The sequence below is a fragment of the Chelonoidis abingdonii genome, chromosome 15 (assembly GCF_003597395.2).
Source record: "Chelonoidis abingdonii isolate Lonesome George chromosome 15, CheloAbing_2.0, whole genome shotgun sequence".
NCBI lineage: Eukaryota > Metazoa > Chordata > Testudines > Testudinidae > Chelonoidis > Chelonoidis abingdonii.
The window spans coordinates 55,303,752-55,327,742 of NC_133783.1; the positions used below are offsets into that span (position 1 = coordinate 55,303,752).

Genomic DNA, 23,991 nt, shown 5'->3' on the forward strand with positions numbered 1-23,991 from the left:
CTCTTAACACAGAAATACGACACCACGAATCAGTAACATGGTCCATTTGCAGTGCTTAGCAATATGTTTATAAGGAAGATAAGCAGGTTTAATACAACTCCAAAAATGTAAAGTCATAAACCTGTTTTTTTTATAGTCTTTAGAGACCCCCTCTTCTTTTTTTTTTTCCCTGCTGATGTGTCCGTTTTGTGAGACATCGTTTCATGCTTGTATTACATCTCCTAGGAAGTGAATAGAGCAACTTTCTTGGCTACCAAAGACATTCACTTGGACTTAATGCAAACAGAAAGAGCAGCTATACCCTGATAAACAGATCACATGCTTTCAGCCCATTGATTTTTTGATCTTGTGACATTTTTTAGTTGCTTCTATTCCCTTCCTTGTCTTTTCCTCAATGTCACAAAAGACAAAAATGTCTAAATAACTGATGGCAGGGATATCTATTTGCTGTCAACCTGCTTTTTTCCTGGTATTAAGAAAGTACAAAATAGAATGCCGAGAACTGGTAAGATGACAAAATTACAGGATTTTTTAATAAATTGGCTAATCGTATTCTATTATTTTATCTTTCCAAATCAAACCTTGCTGAGAAGTAATTGGTGGAGGGAGGTTGGGATGGAGGAGAAGGGGAAAAGTTCAGCTAAACTGGTTTCTGTAACTTCTGGTACATGGAAGCAACCTGGGGGTGGTGGGGAAGAGGTTGGGGAGAGAGAGCCCTTAGAGTCAAGCACTTCCGAGAACTTCAGTAAGGTGCTTGAATTTTTGTCATACAGGACATTGTTTTGGCTTTCCAGAAAAATGATTATGTAACAAAAATACTGTACTAAGATAAGCAACATTAAGAGATGTTTGGGAACAAAATGAGCATGGCTGACCTTTGAAAAGTTGTAAAATTATTTCATGGCGCTCAAGAACAACATCAAAATATATTAAGACTTGCTGCCATTATCGTACCTGCTTTTTCAAAAGTACATTTGAGCATCATACCATTTCTAACAATCCACACCACGAACAATTATAATGAAGCAGATTCATGTTTAAATTTTGTGTCCTATAATTCAGTGCAGATGATCGAGACTTGAAATTAGCAGAATTTGGTTGTAAAGCAAAAATATCATAAACATGTAACGTTATATGGTTCCTCAAAATAATAAGAAATGGGGATTAACTCAAAAATCAAGACATCTGAACAAGTTTATTTAGCTCTTTTTAATCGTACAATGCATAAAATGCACTGAACTTTCCAAGTAAACAAAGAGCATTCACTAGATAATTATGCTGAAATCTGACTATTTCATTGTAAACATAGCCTGGAAAAAAACAATAAAAAACCCTGCTTCTTCTAACTTTACAGGGCTTGATTCTTTTTTAAACAAAGTACAGAAGGGAGTGGAACAGGAGAGAAGAAATATATTCTAGAAGAAAATATCAATGCTGTCTCAGAAACAGCTCCTTTAACTCTACATATTGCTCTCATTACAGAAAGGAAAACAGCATTGATCAATTTGTTCTCTCTTCCAGCTTATGTTAGAAATTTTTAAGAGACTAGCCTTTCACAACTAGGGGCCCAATCCTGCCACTCTTACTCAGCCAAAACCACTTGAACTACACAATAGGAGTTTTGCCTGAGGAAAAGACTGCAGTGATCGGCGCTTGTTTGCTTTCAAATAACTTGTGAACGGAGAACCAGATTTTGCAAACAGTTTGGAGTTTTTTAATGCATATTTTTAACCATAAACATAACACAAATAGAAACATTTCATTATTTCTGAATTTGATCTTTATTATATGCCACTCTCTGACACCAAAAACTATACAACTGTTATTCAAGAAAAAGATCCTTTGCATGCAAAAGATTTTATTGCTAATCATCTGCAACAATTTGCACGCTAAAAGCTGTCTTCTAAAAACTCTATTGCCTGGCAGAAGTACTAGTTCAACTTTACATTAAATGAACAAACCAATATGTGTGCTTTTGCTTATTAGACTGGAATATTAAGCTGAAGAAATCTGGACAGCTTCCTCAGTAATAGAGTTACTTCCCTTTTAAAAAAAAAAAAAAAAGTCAAGTTTATTTCTCTCTCTTATTCTTGAAGAGAGTTTTTTAAAACATATTTGTTTTAAATATTTTTTTTCCTGTCAACTAGCATTGGGTATCCTTGAGATCATGTCAGCTACTCAAGTGTTGATGATATTGGGGTTTACAAAAAACATGTCCAATGAATTAAACCTCTGACTGACTGACAGCAGCAAAAAAAAATTGACCACAGGTTACTGATGGGATGAACTGTGGTTATGGTTTCTTAAACCACGCGCTGTCCTTGAAATGGAGGCCGCGTACGGCTCCATTAGATACAGCTCCGGAGCTCTTGATCTATTATTTACAAAGAAAAATCCTTCACTGGTTAAGTGGCCCCTTCTCCTTCAGCCTTCAATTTCAGCTGCATCAAACATCTGGGTGAGGAGGTGGGGGGGGGGGGGGGGGCGGAATTAAAACTTTGAGTCCACAATATAATTCTAGGCAAGTGAAAATTATACTCAAGTAAGAAAATTCAGACTGTCTGGAAAGAAGGTTTCTATTCAATTTATAAACACATTCAAAAAATCTGAAACTGATGATAATCCCAGTTTTTGGTAAAATTGTGTGAGGTTAAAAAAAAAGTATAATATACTTCCTATTTATTAAAAGTAAAATGAAAGATTCAGCTAGAATTATGAAGCTTTCTATTGCAAAAATGAGCACTTTTCATTAGAATATAATTTTGCACTATAGTCTGTAATTATCAAGACTATTCTTTAAATCACACTGCATTCAATCTAATTAGAAAGCTCAGATCTCACCTTTGTACTGAACTTTCACTCTCTGATGCCAATTAGAAACTATTTTAAATGAATTTCCCAATTATACTGATTCCTGTGATCATTTCTGACATAAGATAAAAACAGGCTTTTTCAGCAAAAAAGTGATGTGGCTGTGCAGTCTGCCTATATTTCACAAAATATTTGAATTGGGTTTTTGTCTCCGTATAATGAAGGACAGCTCATCTCCCCTGCTTTTAATGCCCCATCTTCTAGCACATTTGATGTCAATACTGTTTTAACTGCAGTTGGTATTGTTTCATTATTCAACACTCTTCCATTTTCAATAAACTATCCTCTTTTATTATCGTATACATTTGGGTTTCATGTTAGATGCTATGGCATTAGATGAATTATAAACAAACGATTAACAGTTAAGATTCTTTTAAGTTAATATCAGTTTCAGGCTTTTGACAGCTAAAAGAAAATTCAGTAAATTTTCCTTTCCTTCTCTACAACTCTATTTCTAGAAAGACAACACCAAACCCCGGTTTAACAAAGGACTGTATTTGCTTATTGTGGAGAACAAAATTAGCTGAAGTCTCTCAAACAAAAGACCTTATAATTAACATTAGCAAATGTGTTAAGATACACTTAAAAAATCCTGACAGTCTAATTATATCAATGAGTCATTTAACTCACATTTATGTCAATTCAATTTATCTTCATTTCAATCAGTGTGGATTGATGGATAGTTATCATTAGAAGTGACAAAACACCATGCTGCAGAAAAATGCAGGACAATGCAATATTATAGATAGGTCTGCTTGAGACCTGCTAATGCTCTGTAGCTGGAAATGACTTCTTGTGTACACATCATTGCCTTCACTAAGGGTGTCTACAAGTTATCATTAGACACATTCATTGTTAAAGCCTAACAGGTCAGTGTTTCTGATCAGGTTGCAAATTAGACCAACTGAAGTGTTCTTAACCTACAGACTGGTGTCAGTCAGGACCTAACGGTACTGAAGCTACACAGTAATATGCTCTGTGTACACAACCAATATTGCACATTTCATGCTGAACACAAACAGACATAAGCAAGATGTTTCTGGGGGACAGGGTGGGGGATAATGTATAAAGAATACAAATTAAGCAGACGATACAATGTTGTTGCATTATTACAATTTGGAAGCAAAACAAAGGTTCTGTGGCAAACATATAAACCAAAAGTGCAGACTTGGGAGATGAGACCATTACAGGTGCGGATAAACATGTCATTATAAAGCCAAACAATCGACATGAATTTCCATTACAAATTATAATCCTGCTGGTTGTCCGTATTATTGTTAATATTATTATTATTGTTAATATTAGTTTGCAGAATTACAAAAGTGTATTAGCTGGCTAAATGAGCGGCTTAAAGGTTGATCTAGCAGGAGCACTACGCTGGGTTGTGAAAGTTGATGTTTGGAGGGAGTGAAATGAAATGGTTTCCATTTTTATCCTTTGATTGTTTCCCATTTTATTTTCATAAACAGCTGTCAGGTCCAATCCCTGAATTGTATCTATGATCATCAATAGAGAATGGCGTGCAAGTCAAACCACTCAATGGAACATTAGTATATAAAAAATAAAATTTCTGAAAATTGTTGATCAGCTAATGAAGGAGACAAGTATCAGAGGGGTAGCCATGTTAGTCTGGATCTGTAAAAGCAGCAAAGAATTCTGTGGCACCTTATAGGCTAACAGACGTTTTGAAGCATGAGCTTTCGTGGGTGAATACCCACTTCGTCAGATGCATGTAGTGGAAGTTTCCAGGGGCAGGTATATATACAGTCTTTGACACCATCAGCTCAGGATTAAACAGAGACTGTGAATGGCTTGCCAACTACAAAACCAGTTTCTCCTCCCTTGGTTTTCACACCTCAACTGCTAGAACAGGGCCTCATCCTCCCTGATTGAACTAACCTCGTTATCTCTAGCTTGGTTGCTTATATATACCTGCCCCCGGAAACTTCCACTACATGCCTCTGATGAAAGCTCATGCTCCAAAACGTTTGTTAGCCTATAAGGTGCCACAGGATTCTTTGCTGCTAATGAAGGAGAAGAAAACGTCAACTTCATGGGTGAAGTGATGTACACAGGACATTGTGACGTATTAGTTAAGGAAGAAAGGCTGACAGGATGGAGAATGGGGAGCCCTTAATAACCAGTTAGAGGAACTGAAGTCAGCTGATGTTTAAATGGTAGAAAATATCTGGCCTAGGTCATAATTTTCAGTATAGACCATAAAGAATCAATACCCTGTTACGTTACCAAAGGTAAAAGTTACCCTACATAGTGCCATAAATGTACTGGTTTTTATCCAATATTTAATGACCAGGATAGCAATCAATAGGAAAGTTTAACTTCCTTCTCAGTTTTCCGCTAGGTTTACATTACCTTTTTGCAGAGATTTCCCCTTTTTTTTAATGATCTTGTTTTACGAAAAAGCAGCGTCTCCATGACCAGTTTGTTAACCACTAGTAACAGGCAAACCCGTTTGGAACAATTCAGAATTCACCCAAGTATTTACTCCAAACTCAATATGAACCAAAATACTTCTGGAGAGGTCAAGATGATCTAGTGGACCGAGCAGTTTAAAAACCAGGAATTCCTGAGCTATAATCCTGATTCTTCTGCTGATGCAATCTTTTCTGGATGGTTCAGCTTTCTCAGATGGAAAGCAAGACTTCTTATATAAGGTCACTATGAGGATTAATTAGTATAATGTTTAGAAAAGCGTAAATTATTCTTGTTGTTCTGGTGTTTGAAAAAGTTTAATTAGTCCACGTTTTCACAAACCTCTTCACCTTTCTTGTTTCAAATGGGACCACAAATACCATATGAAAAAAGGTCAAACCATGTATATCTAATCCAGATGAAACCAGGAAGTACTGGAAGTACAGGTTGACTGTGTGTTGTGTGAAAAAATACTTCCTTTTGTTTGTTTTAAACCTGCTCCCTATTATATACAACCATGTTAAATATGGTTATTTTTGTAGGGGAGACAAGGCCTTTGCCGCAAGGCAGTAGTTTGTGCCTAAATAAGTAATATTATTTATTAATTTCAATTTGGCATATGACCCATTCCACTACAAAAAAAATCACTTCAAAAATTTAGGTGCTTGCGGAATTTTGAAAGCAATCAAAAGGAAAAGATATTCAGCTTTAAACAGCGGGCACCGGGAAAAAGGGAGGAAAAAGGTCATGACTCCCCGATTACAAATAATAACTAATATCAAGACAGATAGCACTGTGCTGTAGCAACAGAAACTAATTAATCCTCACTTCTGTTTTTTCTTCTGCAAGAAATAGGCACCGTTTGCAGCTGATCCTACACGTGTGTGCATGATGACAGAGGAAGGGGTGGGGGTTTTCACAGACCATCTCAATCAATTACATATTGCATTCTTTCAAAGGGTATACTAGAGGGAACTCTGCTTTATACACTGAGGCAATCAGATTGCTCTCGGTAGCGCTAGCTGCAGTGAATTTCCCTCTATATTTCGTCCGCTCTGCAGGCTGTCTTTCAAAGCCATTACAGAGGCCTTAGTTTTCTAATTCAGCTTTGGGCTTAAGGAAGAGTTGCCATCCATCCCCAAATTTTCTAGAATTGTTCTGAATTTCATTGGCAAAACCATGTTCTGCATGCACAGCTTGCAGGATGCTCATGGTTACTGCACGATATTCTGGTTTTATATGACAACTTTCTTTGAACGACTATGATGTTGCACCCCACAGCTGGAGGAGGTTGTGCCAAAATGCTATCGTTTGTCTGCATGGCAAGCCACAGTAGTTACAGCTTCGGAATATCATGACAGACAATGTGTCCCATCGGTGGGTCAATGTCACAGAAATAGCCACTCTAGCAAGTTTCAGAGTTTGGTAGCCCCACCGTGTCCCACATTGTTCTGCACCATTCTCCACGTTTCAGAGCCAGACGTTTTGATATATTGGGAGGCCTCTGCTTAAGAGCAGTGTGACAGGATACTGGGCAAAAGCAGCTGAGACAGCACTCTGGTCACTGCAGCTCTCATTAATTATTCCATAGCAGACCTCATTAAGAAGAGCTGTGCCAAACTGATGGGTTGAGAAGAACTAAGAGGTTAATTAGGCCATTCTGCAGATGATACAAAAGGCACAGGAAGGAAGTGGGATGGGGGGAAAGCAGAAAGAGCAAGAGAAAGAGAGATGGGTCTTCCCTGTTTGCCTCAGGGGCTGAGGGCTCCCTAGGACTGCAAGGGTGAGGTTATAGTGTATAACAGTGCTGAAAACTAATGTTACAAATAAACTGCACCAGGTGTTTTACCAGCCTTCCCTCCCCCCCCACCAAAAAAGTCTCTTTGAGCTGTTTGTGGACTTGAGCAGAGGCAGAAATCAGCTGGTGGGCCTTGCCACAGAATGCTAGACCGGAACAGTTAGGCTACACTGCATGCCAGGACCAACTTGTATTAATGAAGAGAGAGGAACAGCAAAGCTCAAATTTTTTTTTTTTAAAGGAAAAAAATGAATGAGATGCACATACCAATGCACGCTTCAAATATGGTCTCAATGAGCATTTATTTGTTGATCTCTGCTGGCTCAGAAGGAACTCTTTCCATCCCCAAATAAATAATCACTGGTTTTGAGGAAGTCCCCAAATACGCATTTACGCAATCCATTTTTTTTAGGTCAGTAAACTTGTTTTAACATGATCGCCCAGCATGGCTCAGGAGATGGTCTATTGTGTCAATTTCACATGCTTATGAAGGATTAATTCTATTCACTGGGGGAAAACACACCAATGTGCCTTATTATGCCCAACATCTGCACAGGTCTGCATAAATGAATGATACACTTACTGCGTACACTGAATCATGCAGACACAAGAGTACTTTTAAGGCACTAACTTCATTATCTGAGTTACTTAAAGCCTAGTGCAGCAATTCTTACTCTTGAAAGTAGTATTAGATCCTTTGGGATTACTCACATGAACAAACATTGCAGGACCATCTGCTGTTGGCCCCCTGGCCATGTGGTATCCCTGGCAAAGTTCCTTTGCTTTCACGTGGCACCGCTGTTGATCCCTGCCATACCCCATTGCCTGCATCCACCATACAATGTGCTTCCACGGCTGGTCCACAGCTGTGATTGCACAGCATCTTCTCCACACAGGCCCAAGAGGTCCAATACCTCTGCCTACTCCAGTCAGGAGCACACCTAGTGTGGAGCGCTGCTGTGGTCAGTTTGGCAGCAGCACAGAATAAAGGTGAGCTGCTAGGTATGCTCCCCAAAGTGAGTACTGGAAGAAAAGGCATTTCAAAAACACACTTGGCAGTTTTAAAGGCGGGTGGCTTCGGGTCTCTGTAACCCCCAGGCAGTGGAGTTAAAATTGTGACCAGAGTGGTTACTGCTGCAGAGATTAGGGCATTGTGCGACGGCTGCTGAAGAGCCGTTAGGGTCGACACAGGTCATGCAGCATTTACACTCACACTGAGTCAACCCCAGCAAGTAAAACCAGGGTTCCATGCTGTTCAGAGTGGTGGTTTTACTGTGCCACTGTAACTGATCAGAGACAAATTTGAGTCTGGACATATGCACAAACAGGTTGATGCAAGGCGACTTACGTCGACCTAACTTTGTAACGTGGACCAGGCCCTGTAATAGTTATGATCCATTTTTTGTTTTGTTTATACATGGGGTGCAACCTTGGTACCACTGAAGTCAATATGAGTTTTGCCACTAATTTCCATGGGGCAGAATTTCACCCTTTGCTTTTCAACAGTGGCCAAAAAAATAAGTTAAGAATTACTCTTCGTACTTCATAAAAATGTGTGTTCAAAAACCCTAGCTATCAAACAAGCAAACAAACAAGAGTTTCACTTCCTATTATCTTCATTGGCAGACTGAATTTAAAACAATTAAAGCCCCCCGATAAATAAATAAATAAAGTTAAAAAAAAAACAGAACCACTGCATAAAGAGAATGCATAATACTAGATGAAGGGACAATAATGCCCTAATGTAGGTTTGCCACTTAAGAACAATGACAATCTTTTGATGTAGCAATAAGGCCTTCACCTTCTATTACCTAAACTCAACCTCAAAAAAAAAAGGTGGATTTCAAGAGACTGACAGCTTAAAAAAATCTTAGACCTTCATTCAACAATACCCTTGTTTCAGAGCCCTGTGCCCTTGTATTTGGGACTCCTTGCCAGAGAACCAGATGGAACGATCAGGAACTTCAATTACAAACAAACAAAAATTTCTCTACCTGTGGCCAGGTCTACACTACAGACTTCTGTGAGCACAGCTGTGGGCTTGTCTACCCTTAGAGCACTGCAGTTGTGCAGCTGTGCCATTGCAGTGCTTAGTGAAGATGCTGATGGGAGAGCTTCTCCTCTTGGTGTAGGTACTCCACCTCCCTGAGAGATGGTAGCTAGGTCGTTAGGAGAAGCCCTCCCGTCGACATACCACTGTCTACACCAGGAGTTCAGTTCGTATAGCTGTGTTGGATATTCCACACCCCAGAGCAATGTAGTTATGCCGACATAAGTTTGTAGTGTAGATCAGGGATGTCTCTCGCAGGGATCACATCTCTTCTCAAGCCAACCAACACAGGTATGCCAGACAAAACGTATAGTGCAGACTGGGCCTTGCACTATGTCTATTTGTACTATGACCACTTTAGACCAGAAAAGTAAAAGATTTTTCTACTTTTCACTAGTTCCGCTCTTTGTTTTCTTTTAAGCTTTGCAGCTTGGGCAATGCAAGTCAATGACACTAGTTTCATAGAATCATAGAGTTGGAAGAGACCTCAGGAGGTCATCTAGTCCAACCCCCTGCTCAAAGCAGGACCAACACCAACTAAATCATCCCAGCCAGGGCTTTGTCAAGCTGGACCTTAAAAATCTCTAAGGATGGAGATTCCACCACCTCCCTAGGTAACCCATTCCAGTGCTTCACCATCCTTCTAGTGAAATAGTGTTTCCTAACATCAAACCTAGACCTCCCCCCCTACAACTTGAGACCATTGCTCCTTGTTCTGTCATCTGCCACCACTGAGAACGGCCGAGCTCCGTACTCTTTGGAACCCCCCTTCAGGTAGTTGAAGGCTGCTATCACTTCTGTTTACAGTCAACTGCCTCTTTCAGATTCCAACACCTATAATGTCTGGATTTCAAATGCTATGGGAGAAAGTTTAAAAACAACTAAGATCCAAACAAAATGCATTCTGAAGATGTAATTTTTTAGTAGAAAAAACGAGAAGGGAAATTCTGGCCACCAAAAATTAAAATTGAAATTCTCCCTCTAAGAACATACAATTGGCGTTATTTAGATATTATTAGCTATTTGTGTGTAATGGCAGCCACAGATTCGGGCATCCTAAGGTTAGCCATTATAATTAGTGTCCTCTAGCTTCCAATTGATAGTGACTGGTAGAGACCTATTAAAGCTATAAAAATAAAATAAAATAATTAGGGAGGGATTCTCTCCAGGCTTTCTTAAGAAAGCCACGCTGGGAATATATGCTTACTACTCATGCTAAACTATCTGTTTGACCTTGTATTTAGCTGCGACACTCTGAGTTGCTTTTGCAGACCTGAAGAAGAGCTCTATATAGCTTGAAAACTTGTCTCTTTCACCAACAGGAGTTGGTCCAATAAATGATGTTACTTCACACCACTCCCTTTGTCACTTTGGGAAAGACACAGGTCACATCGTCTGGGCTGCTCCATCTTTTTAAACAGGCTGGAAATTAACAAAATTAACTGGGTGGAAATGACAATTCACAGGAGAAAATACAGATATGTACAACGTTCTGGCAGCATACGGAACCACCACATTTGTCTCTTGAGCGGGCATTTTCACCAAACTTTTCTCTCTCATGTTGAATGGGACTTTGCTACACATGCCCAATAAGGTTTAAATTAAAAAAAAAAAAGTCCAGTAGGTTTCTGATTTTATATTTTTATAGCAGTCACTGCCGAAATGGAATACCTTTGCAGGGGATACACTTAAGCCTTCACTTACTGAGGTTTTACACACCCTTAACACTGGAAAACAATGGAATCTGTGTGCCAACAATGACTTCAGCACAATCCCCTCCCCTTCACAATGGCTGCATTCATACCACCATTATGAGCAATTGCCCCAACTTTAACTGCCTACATTAGGAGTGCATAAGACACAAAAGGAGGTGTTTCCAGGTTCAGTGAGCACTTTGCAGCCATTCAGCCCAGAGGAAACAAAGAACTCTGTGGATTACCCAGGCTAAGGCAGATGCACCAGGGGAGGCAATCCTTTCACACACCACCACGTCACCAATCCTAACCATAGTGCCAACTGAAAAACATTCCATTTAGAAACAATTGTGCTGATATCGCTCTCCTATGTTTTATGTGTTGCTTCGTCCTAGTTACCACGGGAATTTACATGAAAACTGGATCTTTGTTTCTTAAAGGTGAACTGAATGCTTTTTTAAAAAACGGCTTAATAACAGAAACAGAATATGGGTGCAGATTAATGTGTACATTTTAAAACACAAAACTCTAAGAAAAAGCTCTTCTGCATTGTATACCTGCCAAATCCTGAGTTAACGGTAACACTGCTGGATGTGGTTACACCACCACCAGTTGTTGTGAGGGAAACCCAGGAAATTGGACTCCAGAATTTGCAGGTATGTGTAGGAGAAACCGATTCCAGTGCTGTTGTTTTCAAAACCTTTGGACTCCTCTAGTACCTTTTATTACAAAGAGATCCAACAAAAATAAAACTACACACCCAGAATGTGAAGTGAAGTTGGGGATAAATCATGTGTTCAAATTCTGAATACTGTATACAAACCCCAAGGCTACCTTTCCTCCTGGTTTGGAAACCTCAAAGGTTTTTCATGGGTAGTCCACTAGATCATTAAGCACATCCCTCAGAGTTCTCTCTGAGACTGTCCAACAAATTGATAATGAGAGGAATTATAGCAAGTAATGCAGACAATTGACTACAACATACTTTTCAAACTGTAACTTGCTCAGAGCAGGGAATCGATCTTATTTGTTTAAAATATACTATAGGATGAGGGAATATACTATAGGGAAGAGACTCCCATTCTCCCCATCCTTTCCTACTCCAGACAGTTCCCCCATTCTATCACTCCCTGATGGCTGTGCCCTGAGGCAGCCAGGTGCTTCTTCCTCTTCCTCTCTCTTCTCTGACATTTCCACACTGGCTGGCCTCCAACCAGGAGCAGGCATTGAGAGCTAAGGAACAGGAGTCTTTCTTAGTGCCAGTATCCTGGCAGTTCTTGGGGGCCTGGAGGAGTCAGCCATAGAGGAGACGCCCTGGCTCAGTCCTGACAGCCCAGCGGGATGCATGAGCGTCTAACAATGGTGCTAATGCAGACACATGGGGAACTGAACAGGAATTCCTGGGAAGCCATTTGCATTCTGCTATTTTCAAGATTAGAGCTGACCCCTTTTCCCACTCCACTACTGGTTTCTTTACCCTTGTGGCATGAGCTGCAGTTGCCGGCAAACGGCAGGAAAATGGTTACCAGTCTGATGGTCTCTATAAACTCTGGCATTAGCTATTTATTTTCACATCACCTCACCCTCCAATAATACCAGACAATCCTAATCACAGTACCATTGCTCAGGATAAATTATAGCAGAAATTAGTAACAAAATATGGTCAAACGCAGCTCTTCTCCGAAATCAAATCTCATTGCTTCAGGTCATAAGATCACCTTCAGAGGTCAAGAAAGAAAGAACTGTTGCCTACTGAACCTCACAGCTGGCTAGGTGCACAAAATGGGGAGGTGAAAGTTTCACCTTCCTATGAAATTCAGATATCTGCTACTGCTAGAACTGATTTAACCAAATGGTCCAATATGTTATATTCAAACCACACTCTCATTGGGCCTTCTCCTGCCGTTCTTAGAGAGACAGAACTCCCACTGAAGTCAACAGGTATTTTCTCAACCTATAAATATTTCAATATTGGGTGCTTACATAGAAAGAGGCCTGTTCTGTTACGTAACTTCCATCAGCCTTATACAAGTTACTTAAACAAGTACGGTGCAGTCTGTTCCCACTTATGCTAATGAATGTTTAGCCATTGATTTCAATAAAGCACAATCGGAAAAGTAGACACTGAAGTATTTACTAGGTTTCAGTTTAAAATAAATAAATAGTAAACCAGCCAAACCAAACCCCCCTCATAATGAAGCATGGTCCAGAGATTATAAAGTAGTGGTGAGCAACCTGTGGCTTCCCGCAGCTCTCACTGGCCAGGAACAGCAAATCGCGAACACTGGGAGCTGCGGGCGGCCGTGCAAATGTAAACAACAGCCTGACGCCCACCAGTGGATTACCCTGACGGGCGGCGGGGGACCCACGGGCCAAAGGTTGACCACCGTTATCATAAAGAATAGAAGGGACTAGGAAATCTAATCTCCCACTCTACCATTGACTTTCCTTGTGACTATGAACAGAGAAATCACTTTCCTTAACACCTGTAAAAGAGAAATATCTCTCCTCTTTTACAATGTGGTTTCAGATCCTTAGCAGAATAGTGTTTTTTTCCTGATGGGCTTGTAAACACATTTCCATGATAATACTTTACACCTACACAGCACTTGAACTCAAGTTCTATTCCCAACTCTAACAGAGACTTAGATGTGTGATGGGGGCTTTGATATCTAGAAGGACAAAGTGTTCAAATTTAATGCAATGTTCTCAAACTATTAATTACCCTTACCTAGTGAGCTGAGTATTACTAAACCCATTTACAGCCAGGAAGGTTGAGACTTGTCTAAATGACATGTACTGTAGCCAGATTCTGCCTCCTTCACTCATGTTGAATAGGGTCTTGCTTTGGAAACAACCCCGCTGATTGTAGTGGAGATATTCAGGGAAGAAAATACAAAATATTGCAAATAAGGTTGACAGAGTGGGAACCAAGCAAATAAGTCCCAATACTTGGAACTGAATCCAGGTGCCTTGACCCACAGCCTCCTGTTCTAACCATGTAAAAACAAAACATTTCTGAATATGAAGCTGGTAGCAATAACTGTTCCATTAACATTCTCAATTTAAGGTTGTGTCAGCGCTTGCTTTTACAACATCATTTCTCTGGGTCATTAGACTGGCAGTTAAAATTTACTCGGATCAAACATTTATCTCAGGAATGGTGTTGTTTTTTCCAACATGGAATCTGCCATTAAAAAAAATATATATAGTACACAAGTGACAAAAAAACATTAACTAGTTACCATATTTTTATGGTGCACTTTCACCCCCCTCTCCCCAAAAAGACAAAATTTGAGAAAATGTTTAGTCAGGCTGTATGTGGGTGAGGGGAATAATACCAGAAAACACGTATGCTGAGCAGATGCAGTAATAACTTTCCAAGATGTTTTCTGTAATTCAGAACCTACAAATGTATGCTTAGATAATAGTTTAAGGAAGGTAATATGAGTGCTGCACAGAATAACTATTATAGCTTGGGAAGTAAACACACACACTTTATTTTAAACATATATATGAGCAGAACTTGCATTCATTAGAGTTTTGCCACATACATATACTACCATGTTCCTACTTATTTTAGATATGGGTGTCAGGGTCTGTTACCAACTCAGAATTACTGGGCTTGGCATATCAGGCGCGCAGGGAGCAGCGGAAGTTTCTTCTTACGTCCGTAAATTCAGTTTCATTTTTATTGCTGCTCATCAGACTCCTGACCCTCTAATTCAGAAGTGTGCGTGTTTGGTGGAATTAGGACACTCGCCCAGCCTAACCAATAATTGTCACCTACATTTGTGGTGAAGCTGGAATGGCATAAATCACCATGCTAATTATATGCAGGCTGACCATCCAAAGCAAAAGAAGAGGAAGTGTGTATTTAAAGTTTGGCTCCTGCAAGGAGCCGGGGCTCTCATTCTTACTCAAGTCAAATGTAATTGGGAATATTCAGCAGATTGCTCAGCATCTTGCAGGTTGAGGCCCTATGTATGTGCAGCAAGAAGTTAACAGGGAGATGAACAACTTTTAGGCAAGTATTAGAGGGGTAGCCGTGTAAGTCTGGATCTGTAAAAAGCAACAGAGAGTCCTGTGGCACCTTAAAGTCTAACAGCTGTATTGGAGCATAAGCTTTCGTGGGTGAAGTTTATGTTCCAATACAGCTGTCAGTCTTTAAGGTGCCACAGGACTCCCTGTAACTTTTAGACACTGAATCACTCCTAATATTAAATTACTGATCAATTGTATATCTGGAGTGTACACACACACTTCACACTTACACATGTGTGTCCATGTTTGAGAATTTTAAAGTGCTTTGCAAACATTAATAAAGCCTCAACATCTCTCAGAGATACTGGGGGAGATCCTCAGCAGACGTAAATAGTCATAACTTCACTAAAGTCAATGGGGCTACAACAATTTACTTCTCTCAAGGGCCTGCGCCATTGTAGGTGAATGTTATTTCCATTTCACAGATGGTAAACTGAGGCACTGAGCAATAAAGGGCACTTGTCCAAAGTCCTACAGTGAGTCAGCATTCCATATGTCATTAAATAATATATCTCACTTATGTAATTCAGTCCCTTGGTATTATTAGCTTTAGGCTTGGAAAGGGGATTCCAACTGCACGTGGCTTGTGTTCTACTGAGGATACTCATTCCACAATACTAAGAGGAATTCAAACATAAGCCACCACTGTCCTACATTAGCTTCTCACTGTCCCTCCTTCCCCCGAAAAAAAAAAAGCATCTTAATGATGCCCACGGGGTGCCAATAAGTTTAACTACAGAGAGTCGTTTTTGTTAATGGAATTCTAGCTGATTCAGTTTGAGTTGGGAGGATGAGAGAATCTTTCACTGTGTTTTTCTAAGGCAAATATTTGATGCTTTCATCTTCCAGTGCTTTAACATGCAATCTGTCACTAAAAAAAAAACCATTTATGTGGGAGTTCATGGAAAATATATCATGTTTCAGATGGCAGTTGGGGGAGGGGAGAATCTATTGTATTGCACAGAACTGTACTTCATGGAAAGCGTGTTGGAAAACACATAGGTAGATTTAATTCCATGTAAGGAAGGATAATGCCACAGTTTCTTTATAAGAATACTTTATTCTTTTCCCCCTACGCTCACATTTAATTAGTGGGGGCTTACAAGTCCAGGAAACAGTCTCTGTTGTCATTCCTCAATCTACACAGCCTAAACTGCCACCCACCCACTGTACTAAAAAAGAGACCAGAAGTTCTAAGACCTCTGAGTTGCTCAGTGTGATTTGCAAGCTCCTAGGGGCAGGGGCCCTTGCTGTCATCTATGTTTTGTCCAGTACCAACAGGAGCGGCGCCAGGGTTTTTGGCACCCTAGGCGCAGGGCCGGCTTGCTAGTCCCGTGGCTCTGGTGGACCTGCCGCAGGCATGCCTGCGGATGCTCCACCGGAGCTGCGGGACCGGTGGACCCTCCGCAGGCACGCCTGTGGGAGGTCCATCGGACCAGTCTGCCGCCTTCCCAAATCCTGGCGTCCTAGCCGACCGCCTAAGTCACCTAAATGGAAGCGCCGGCCCTGAGTGCCAAGCACACAGTTGATGATTAACACGTCATTCATAAAAACAGACACACCTATTATACAGCCAAATCCTCTTATTCCAGGTTTAAACTATTTTTCTGGTTCAGAAAACTAAGGGCATACTTGCACTGTTCCATCTAATCACCACCCTGGGAGAAGGAGACAGCCACACTCTTGGTATGTGAGCCACACAATCATTATAAATAAAGGCTCTTGGCAAAGCTGCCCAGAACCTGCTGCTATTCTCAACTGACTCGTCATCCGCTAGCTATTTGCTTGACCACCCTTCTTATAGTTCTCATTCTGCTTTCCTCTTTTGGCATAACGGCCTAGACCATTATTTTTGCTTTGTGCTTGGCCAAAATCTTGTCTCCCTCTCTCCCTATTAACAAGGAGCACCAATGGGAGCGAACGGAAACAGATCATTGAGCATTTGGCTATCGTACTGCGGAGTAGCTGCTATGCAGAAGGACCACATATAAACATTTCAAATGCAGAGCAGGGTAATGTGCCAGGGCAGCAGTAGGGGTAAAAAAAGGGTTGGCTGCACTTTGGCCATCACTGATCTATTCTTGTAGCATGACAATTCACTAGAGATGTTCAGGCAGTGGTACACAAAAATACTATGGATGGAGAACAGTTTCTCTCTCCCCTTTTTAAAATAGTGGTTGCACTTCATTAACCTCCTTCTTACTGATTCTACTAACTAATGTTAAACTGCTTTTTCTTTTGGAGTAGTTTAACATCTGACCAGCATTGGCTGTGAATGGAATATTGTTTTTAAACTGCCACTAATGCCATACGAATTTTTGTGACAATATTTTGTGCTTCTGAGGAACTCAAAGTGCAAACATTTAATTAATTCAGCTTCAAGATACCTGTCATACATAGGTGCCGACTCCGCGGGTGCTCCAGGGCTGGAGCACCAGCAACCAAGCTCCCTGCCCCAGCTCACCTCGCCTCCGCCTCCTCCCCTGAGCGTTCTGCATCCCCGCTTCTCCTCCCAGTGCTTGCTGCCACAAAACGGCTGTTTCGCAGTGTAACAAGCTGTGGAAGGGAGGGGGAGAAGCGGGAATGCAGCGCGCTCAGGGAAAGAGGCGGGGAAGAGGTCCGGGTAGGGCGTGGATTTGGGGAAGGAATCCAATAGGGGCAGAGAGGGGGCAGAGTTGGGGCGGGAACTTTGGGGAAGGGGTTGGAATGGCGGTGGGACAGGGGCAGAGTCTAGGCCGGGGAGGGTCAAGCACCCACCGGCGCCACAAGAAGTTGGGCCTGTGCTGTCATATAGGGATTTATTATCTCTATGGGCACAGATAGGGAAACTGAAGCAGAGAGAGGGGTTAAGTGAGTTGCCTACGGTCAAAGAAGTCTGTAGCAAAGATCTTGCTTTTTCTTTCATTATTGCTCTTTTATTAGAATCTGGCTGGAAAGTACCAATATTTATCTGAACACAGTGTCAGCTGGTGATATTAGTGCCTTTCTTTTACTCTATACCTTCCTATCTTCCCTCCTCTTCACTGGCTTGTACGTTGGATCAGTTTGCCAACTTCTTAGTCATATAAAATGGCAAGTCTCCAAGTAATTACAAAGAAAGGAATTAGATTACACAAGAATTTACACCTTGGAGAGGGCTTTTACCTTTGTGAGCAAAGCTTACAGCAGAAGCTTTGTACACCACTCACTCAAGTGTGACCAGCATGCGGCAGCGATCCTGGTAGATCACGGCTCCTGTTTCCTAACCGTACTTCCACACCACCTCTAAAAAGAACAAATTCCACAAACCAGAAAAACGCACTTCAACCCATTGATTTTGCATCAAAGGACCACAACCATCCCATGAAGACTGTTTGGTTTTGGGGTGTTTGGGGGTTTTTTTACACCTAGTCAGTGGAAATGTGTATTTGTTTAAAGAAAATATGAAAAACAAACAGAGAACTATGAAATTGCCACAGATAAGCACTGCAGTGAAAACTCAATGGGGCACTCAATGTGGCCCATTCCATCCTATCCCTGTACCTAGAAACAGAAACAGTGATTTCAGTTCATCCGCCATACATAAGAACAAGCAAGCGTTTCACTGCAGCGCTGTTATTACAAATTTTTAGAAGAAGGGCAAGAATTGCCAGGGTGGAAAGGAAGAAGAGGTCAGTTTCCTTATATTCTCTTCCTCTTCCACATTATGGGGCTCTTACTGATCACTCCAGACAGCATCAATGGCTCTCAACCTTCCACCCTCTTGTAGGTGAGAAGAAAAAGCAGCTTTCTTGCCACAATTCCCAGCCTCAGCATGTTGGCTGTTAAGGGGCTGCCACATGGGACTGCAGCGTTTACACTGCGGTCTGCGTGCATTTATACGAAAATATGCAAAGGATACCAAGTGCCATCAACTTTCAATGGGCCCATGGATAGAGGAGAATCCAAAGCACAGCGAGGGAGCTCATTTTGGAGGAGTGGGCCCTTGGGGTGGCCCTGACAAGTTTCCAGCCCCCTGCTTAGTCATGAATTTTACAACCATGCGGTGCAACATCAACACTGGCTTTCTTGTCAGCCATTAATTTTTTTAAAAAAAATTGTTTTCAATTCAATAAAAAAAGTGTGTGGGGGGGGAAGCTTTGCAGCTTCTCCAAATGGCCAAATGTAACAATCGTTAATACCGATGCAAAATTTTGCCTCCATTCTGTCACTTTCTTTGTGTGCGTTAACAATGACAACTGATTTACCATGTACTTTGAGTTCTGTTTATTTTTTCCTGGCAGCTTTCAGCCAACAGTTTTTCAGTCTGCTGTTAAAAGTGTGCTTCTCAGCCGCCACTTCAGCTTGTTGTAAATGTAAACCTGATCTGGTACCGATGACACACTAAAATGAATGTCTACTGATTGAAGGCCCTCACGATCACCCTTGACCCCAGCCCTGTAGATCACATTAAATCCAACATTATCTCCCCGCCAACTTTGTTTTTCCTAAGAGATAAAAAATTGATGCTGGAGCCTAGGCTTGTGGGCTTGAGTAAAAAGCTTGCCAGGCAAAGGTGACTACAGATTGGGAAATGGGAAGAATAGGGCAGAGATAAGCCACTCACATCCCTCCCCTCTCTTCATCCCTCCTCTTCCTCTTTACTAAAAAGAATTTAAAATAAATAAATTCACTATTTTAGGTGCAAAACTAAGCCTAGAGAGAACTTAGAGTCCTTTGTTCTATCCCCAGGATTTGTTTCTTGATGGGAAGTAGAAGTGAACACTGGGCACGAGCTTGATAAGAGTGTTTTTTTTAATTACCAATTATTCTTCTTTTGTGGGAGGGTGCTTAAATGCAGCTTCTTCTTCCCTTTTAATAAGGCATAGCAGGACTCTGGCGACGTGAGCACTGAAGTTGCAGACTCATGTTTCAGGACTTAAACCAGCTAGTAACTAACAGGGGCTAGACATCCTTTCCCTTTTGGCAGAGTATGCTAGAACTGCCTCCTGCTGGACATGCGGAGCTGGTATTGGCTACTGTCAGTGACAGGGTGCAGGACTGGACAAACCATTGGTCTCGTGTTTCTAATGGTGCTCAACCTACCCACTTCAGCTGACCTATGGGGGGCACTGGTGGGCCCCAAAGAAAGCCACCGTTCAAACAGCGGCGCGTTCCTCAAAGAAGAATGAGGAAAATATAATGTGTTGTCTCTTCTGCTTTCCCAAGGAAGAGAGGCATTGTCATTGCTCTTGGAATAAAATTTTTAAAAGATGCCCAAAATCCTTACCAGACAAATATAGATAATGAGCTAGGAACAGGCACGTTGAAGGGTTAAGAGAAAGGTACACTTAAAAATAACGTCCTTAGACTTGGAGCATGTCTACACTTAAACCGCTACAGCAGCACAGCTGCAGCACTTCGCTGTAGACCAAGGATAACCAGAAAGTGGACTGCAGGCCAAATGCAGACTGTCAGACGCTTTTCAACAGACCCCAAAGTCTTTTTATTTACTTATTATTGTCATTATTGGGATTTATTTTTTTATTACTTTCTCTGGACTCTGGACCTTGACCAAGAAATTTGGACCTTGACAAATAATTGACTCCCTTGCTATACGCAGTACCTACGCTGACGGAAGGGGTTATTCTCTTGATGTACATAATCCTCCTCTCCGAGAGGCGGTAGCTAGGTCAACAGAAGAATTTTTCTGCCGACCTATCTACACCACTGGTTGGATCAACATAGGTATATCCCTCCGGGGGGTGGATTTTTCACATATAAATACAGTCTTTTAAAAAAACAAAACTAGATCTTTCAAAAACAAAAGACCAAAACATTTGGGCTCTGTTTTATAATTCCACCACTACACATAAGCATATTACTGGACCAGAGAGATGGGAAGGAAAGGCAATTGTATGAATAAAGGATTAGGACTGGACCCACTAATTCATTTGTAACTCTTGAACTTTGTATCCTGGGTTATAAAGAAGATCTTCAACTCACAAAGCTGGAGTGGCAGGGGAAGCGTATTGTGGACTTAGCCCTTTCAGCAGCAAAGCTAATAATGATAAAGTGTAATTGGAAAGAATTGCCATCCCCTCGTTTATGGTGATCCAGGAATGATGGCCTCTCTTTATGGAATATTTCATGCCTTACAAGTAATAAACATCTGCTCAAATATTTATCAGATTTCAAAGATATGAATTTACAAGAACTGAATTGGATTTGTAAACTTTTTACAGGTTCCTTTCTTAAAGAAATAGTTGGCACTTAAGCTGCGTGCTCTGTCCCTGTCAGTTATATCTAGCAATATTTCAATTTTTTCACTTATTTAAAACAAAACACTCCCCTCCCACAAAAACCCAACACCACACAACAGCTTTGTAGGGCACGCTGTAGAAAAATCAAATGATTTGTATCATTTCCCAATAAAAAATCCTACACAAACATATCATATATCCATTCATATTCTATAATATACACATAGATAAACTCACAATGAAGAGGATAATTGGGCAATAAATTGTGGAAACATGATAAATTGCATTTATCATGCACTTCTGATTGTCTCCTCTCCTCTCTCCCCACTAATCCATCTCTGCTGGGACTATTTTGAAGATTAAAAGAGAAGTTGTCAAACAGTCTTCTTTCCCCTCATTAACCTACAATAAAAAAATGTTTATTTGCTGTTTTTCTCCCAAATAAGTGCAAAATAAGCAATACTCCACCCTGGTTTAGAAAGAGATTAAAATACATTAGCTTGGGAACTAACATGGTGAAAAATGGGTACTTTATACCATGAGATTACTGGGAATCCCTCATTCCAAAGCTAGTTTTGCATATTCGTTCCAACTCATAGTAGCGAAAGTAGAAAGATCCTGTTCAGCACAATGAATGAATGGGGAGCAGTGCTGAAAGAGTCTTTACCCCTGTAGTGGGTTGATAATTATAGATGGATGGGCAATGAGAATACGCAGACCGACCCCACCCCTCTAAAAGAAGGTTTTTCATTAAACTACCGTCCTCTCAACTAATCCCAGCGAGACGGAACAAACTGTTTTTGTTATCAGTAATAACCTTGCTCTTAGGGCAATTCTAGGTGCATGGCTTTGGCTTTGCCTCTTGCTTTTGTACCCACCCTAGTATTGTCATTATTAAAACATGTTGAATGACCTAAATACAATTACTTAGGGAGGGCTGCTTTTAAATCTGTATCGATAACCGAACAAAAAGAAGTGAATGATCCATTTTCGACTATATTTACTTACTTAGCAATATTTACACAAATGATTTACCACTCGTAATGCAAGGCAGAGAGACATTTTTACTATCTGAATGGGGGAGGGTGGCAAGAACAGTGTGTGGATGGAAGCCACACACACACACACACACACACACACACACACTCTCTCTCTCTCTCTCTCTCTCTAAATTGCAACATCAGCGCCACATGGCGGAAACAGATCCTCTTTGGCTGGAATGGGATTCCTGCTAAACATAGTACTATTTTACACAAACTAGGTTTGTTAGTGGCAATCATAAGGCCAACACCTTTTAAAGGCTGCTCACTAGTGAAATGAATTGGTGGTTCCAGTCTAATTCTTGGTATCCTCATCAAATTATAAAGGGTGGGTGAAATCCTAACCCGATGAAGACAATGGCAAAACTCACACTAATTTCAATGGGTCAGGACTTCACCAGGTGTGTCTGCTGAGAAACAGCCAGAAGTGAGCAAAGGAATGAATAGGTATGGAGACTGAACTACCTCCTCGTCTAAAAAGGTGGATCCATTAAGGCCTGGGGTGATGCAGAGGAAGCTTTAATGACTTCTGCCTGTAGTGCACCAGTTCAAAGTCATCTGCTTTATTCACAGGTTTTCAAGTCAGCACCTTTCACACACATTTAAATTCACTCAATTCCCTTCATTGCTCCAGTAACATGACCAAAAAATATCCCCATGGGGTTGTTAAGCAGAATCTGTTCGTTCTGGATCTGTTGGAGTGAGGGGAGAGAAAGATACAAGCTAGGATCTATGAATTCTACTAGGACCTATGAATTCTACGTAGGGGCTAAAGCGATAAGGATGAGGATCCCTTCTTCCAATACAATGGATTAAGACAACACAACAGAAGGTCACTATCCTCTATATTGCAGAGCACACTGAGGACTTAATTCCAAAGATTGAACCTGGAATATTTCATAGGCAATAAATTCACACAATAAATAAATCAAAAGAGTCAACAAATAACCTAAGGGATTGTCCCCAAAACCGCAGGAGGTTTTGGGACTGTATTAAGTCTGAATCATTGAAATGAGTGACAGAACGTTTTAAAAGGCATCAGGTTTGTAAGCAGATCTGTTGCATCCAACTAGTTCTGGGCCACGTTTTCCAAACCAGTCTGCCCAAAGACGAGACGTTCCCCATTCTCATTTGGATAGGGAATGTTGTGTTTGGAGCAGCAGTCATTAGGAGCCCAGAGTTGGATTAGAAATATAATTTGATTCATCATAAGATTTTAATTAAGCTGAACACTAGATGAGTTTCACTGAGCTCAACCTCCAAAACTATAGCAACATCTCAAGTGACAACTCATTCAACCAATGAAATGCAAGTTAGAAACATTATAACACTGCAACAAACCCACTGGATGATTACTCATAACATATCGGGCTGTTTCTAGCTGCTTCAGAAAGCTGCCTTCATTAACCCTTCAGAGTAGTCAAATAAATCACAGGGAACTTCTGCCATAGGTAAAGAGATAGATTTGGTTTTGTCAACAGCATTTAGCCACTCTGCTTTTATGCCTGGTCATAAGTATTCAAGAGAAATCTTGGACAGATCTCTAACAGACAATGTTCTATTTGTTTTTCCTTCTCAGGAAGGATTACAACTCCATTAAAATCTGGCAAAGTTCTTGGATTACAGATAAACAAAAGTAAATCAATTTGATTGCAGAGACAGCGTTCACAGTTGCTGGGATTCTAGCAGATTCTGTGTATAAACTACTCTGAATTCCATTAGGAAAGAAGAACAGTCCATTTCAGAAAAGGCAAGAAAATATTGCTGCTCAAACAGATATCCTGCTGGGACTCCCCTCTCCCCCACCACACCAAAGCTGGGAGGGAAGATGGGAGAGAGA

General features: G+C 40.8%; 1 protein-coding gene across 36 annotated transcripts in view; it reads right to left on the bottom strand.

Annotated features, from left to right (window-relative positions):
* The window catches only part of TCF7L2 (transcription factor 7 like 2), a 198,123-nt gene that overhangs the window by 52,117 nt on the left and 122,015 nt on the right, over positions 1 to 23,991 (bottom strand). The window lies entirely within an intron of this gene.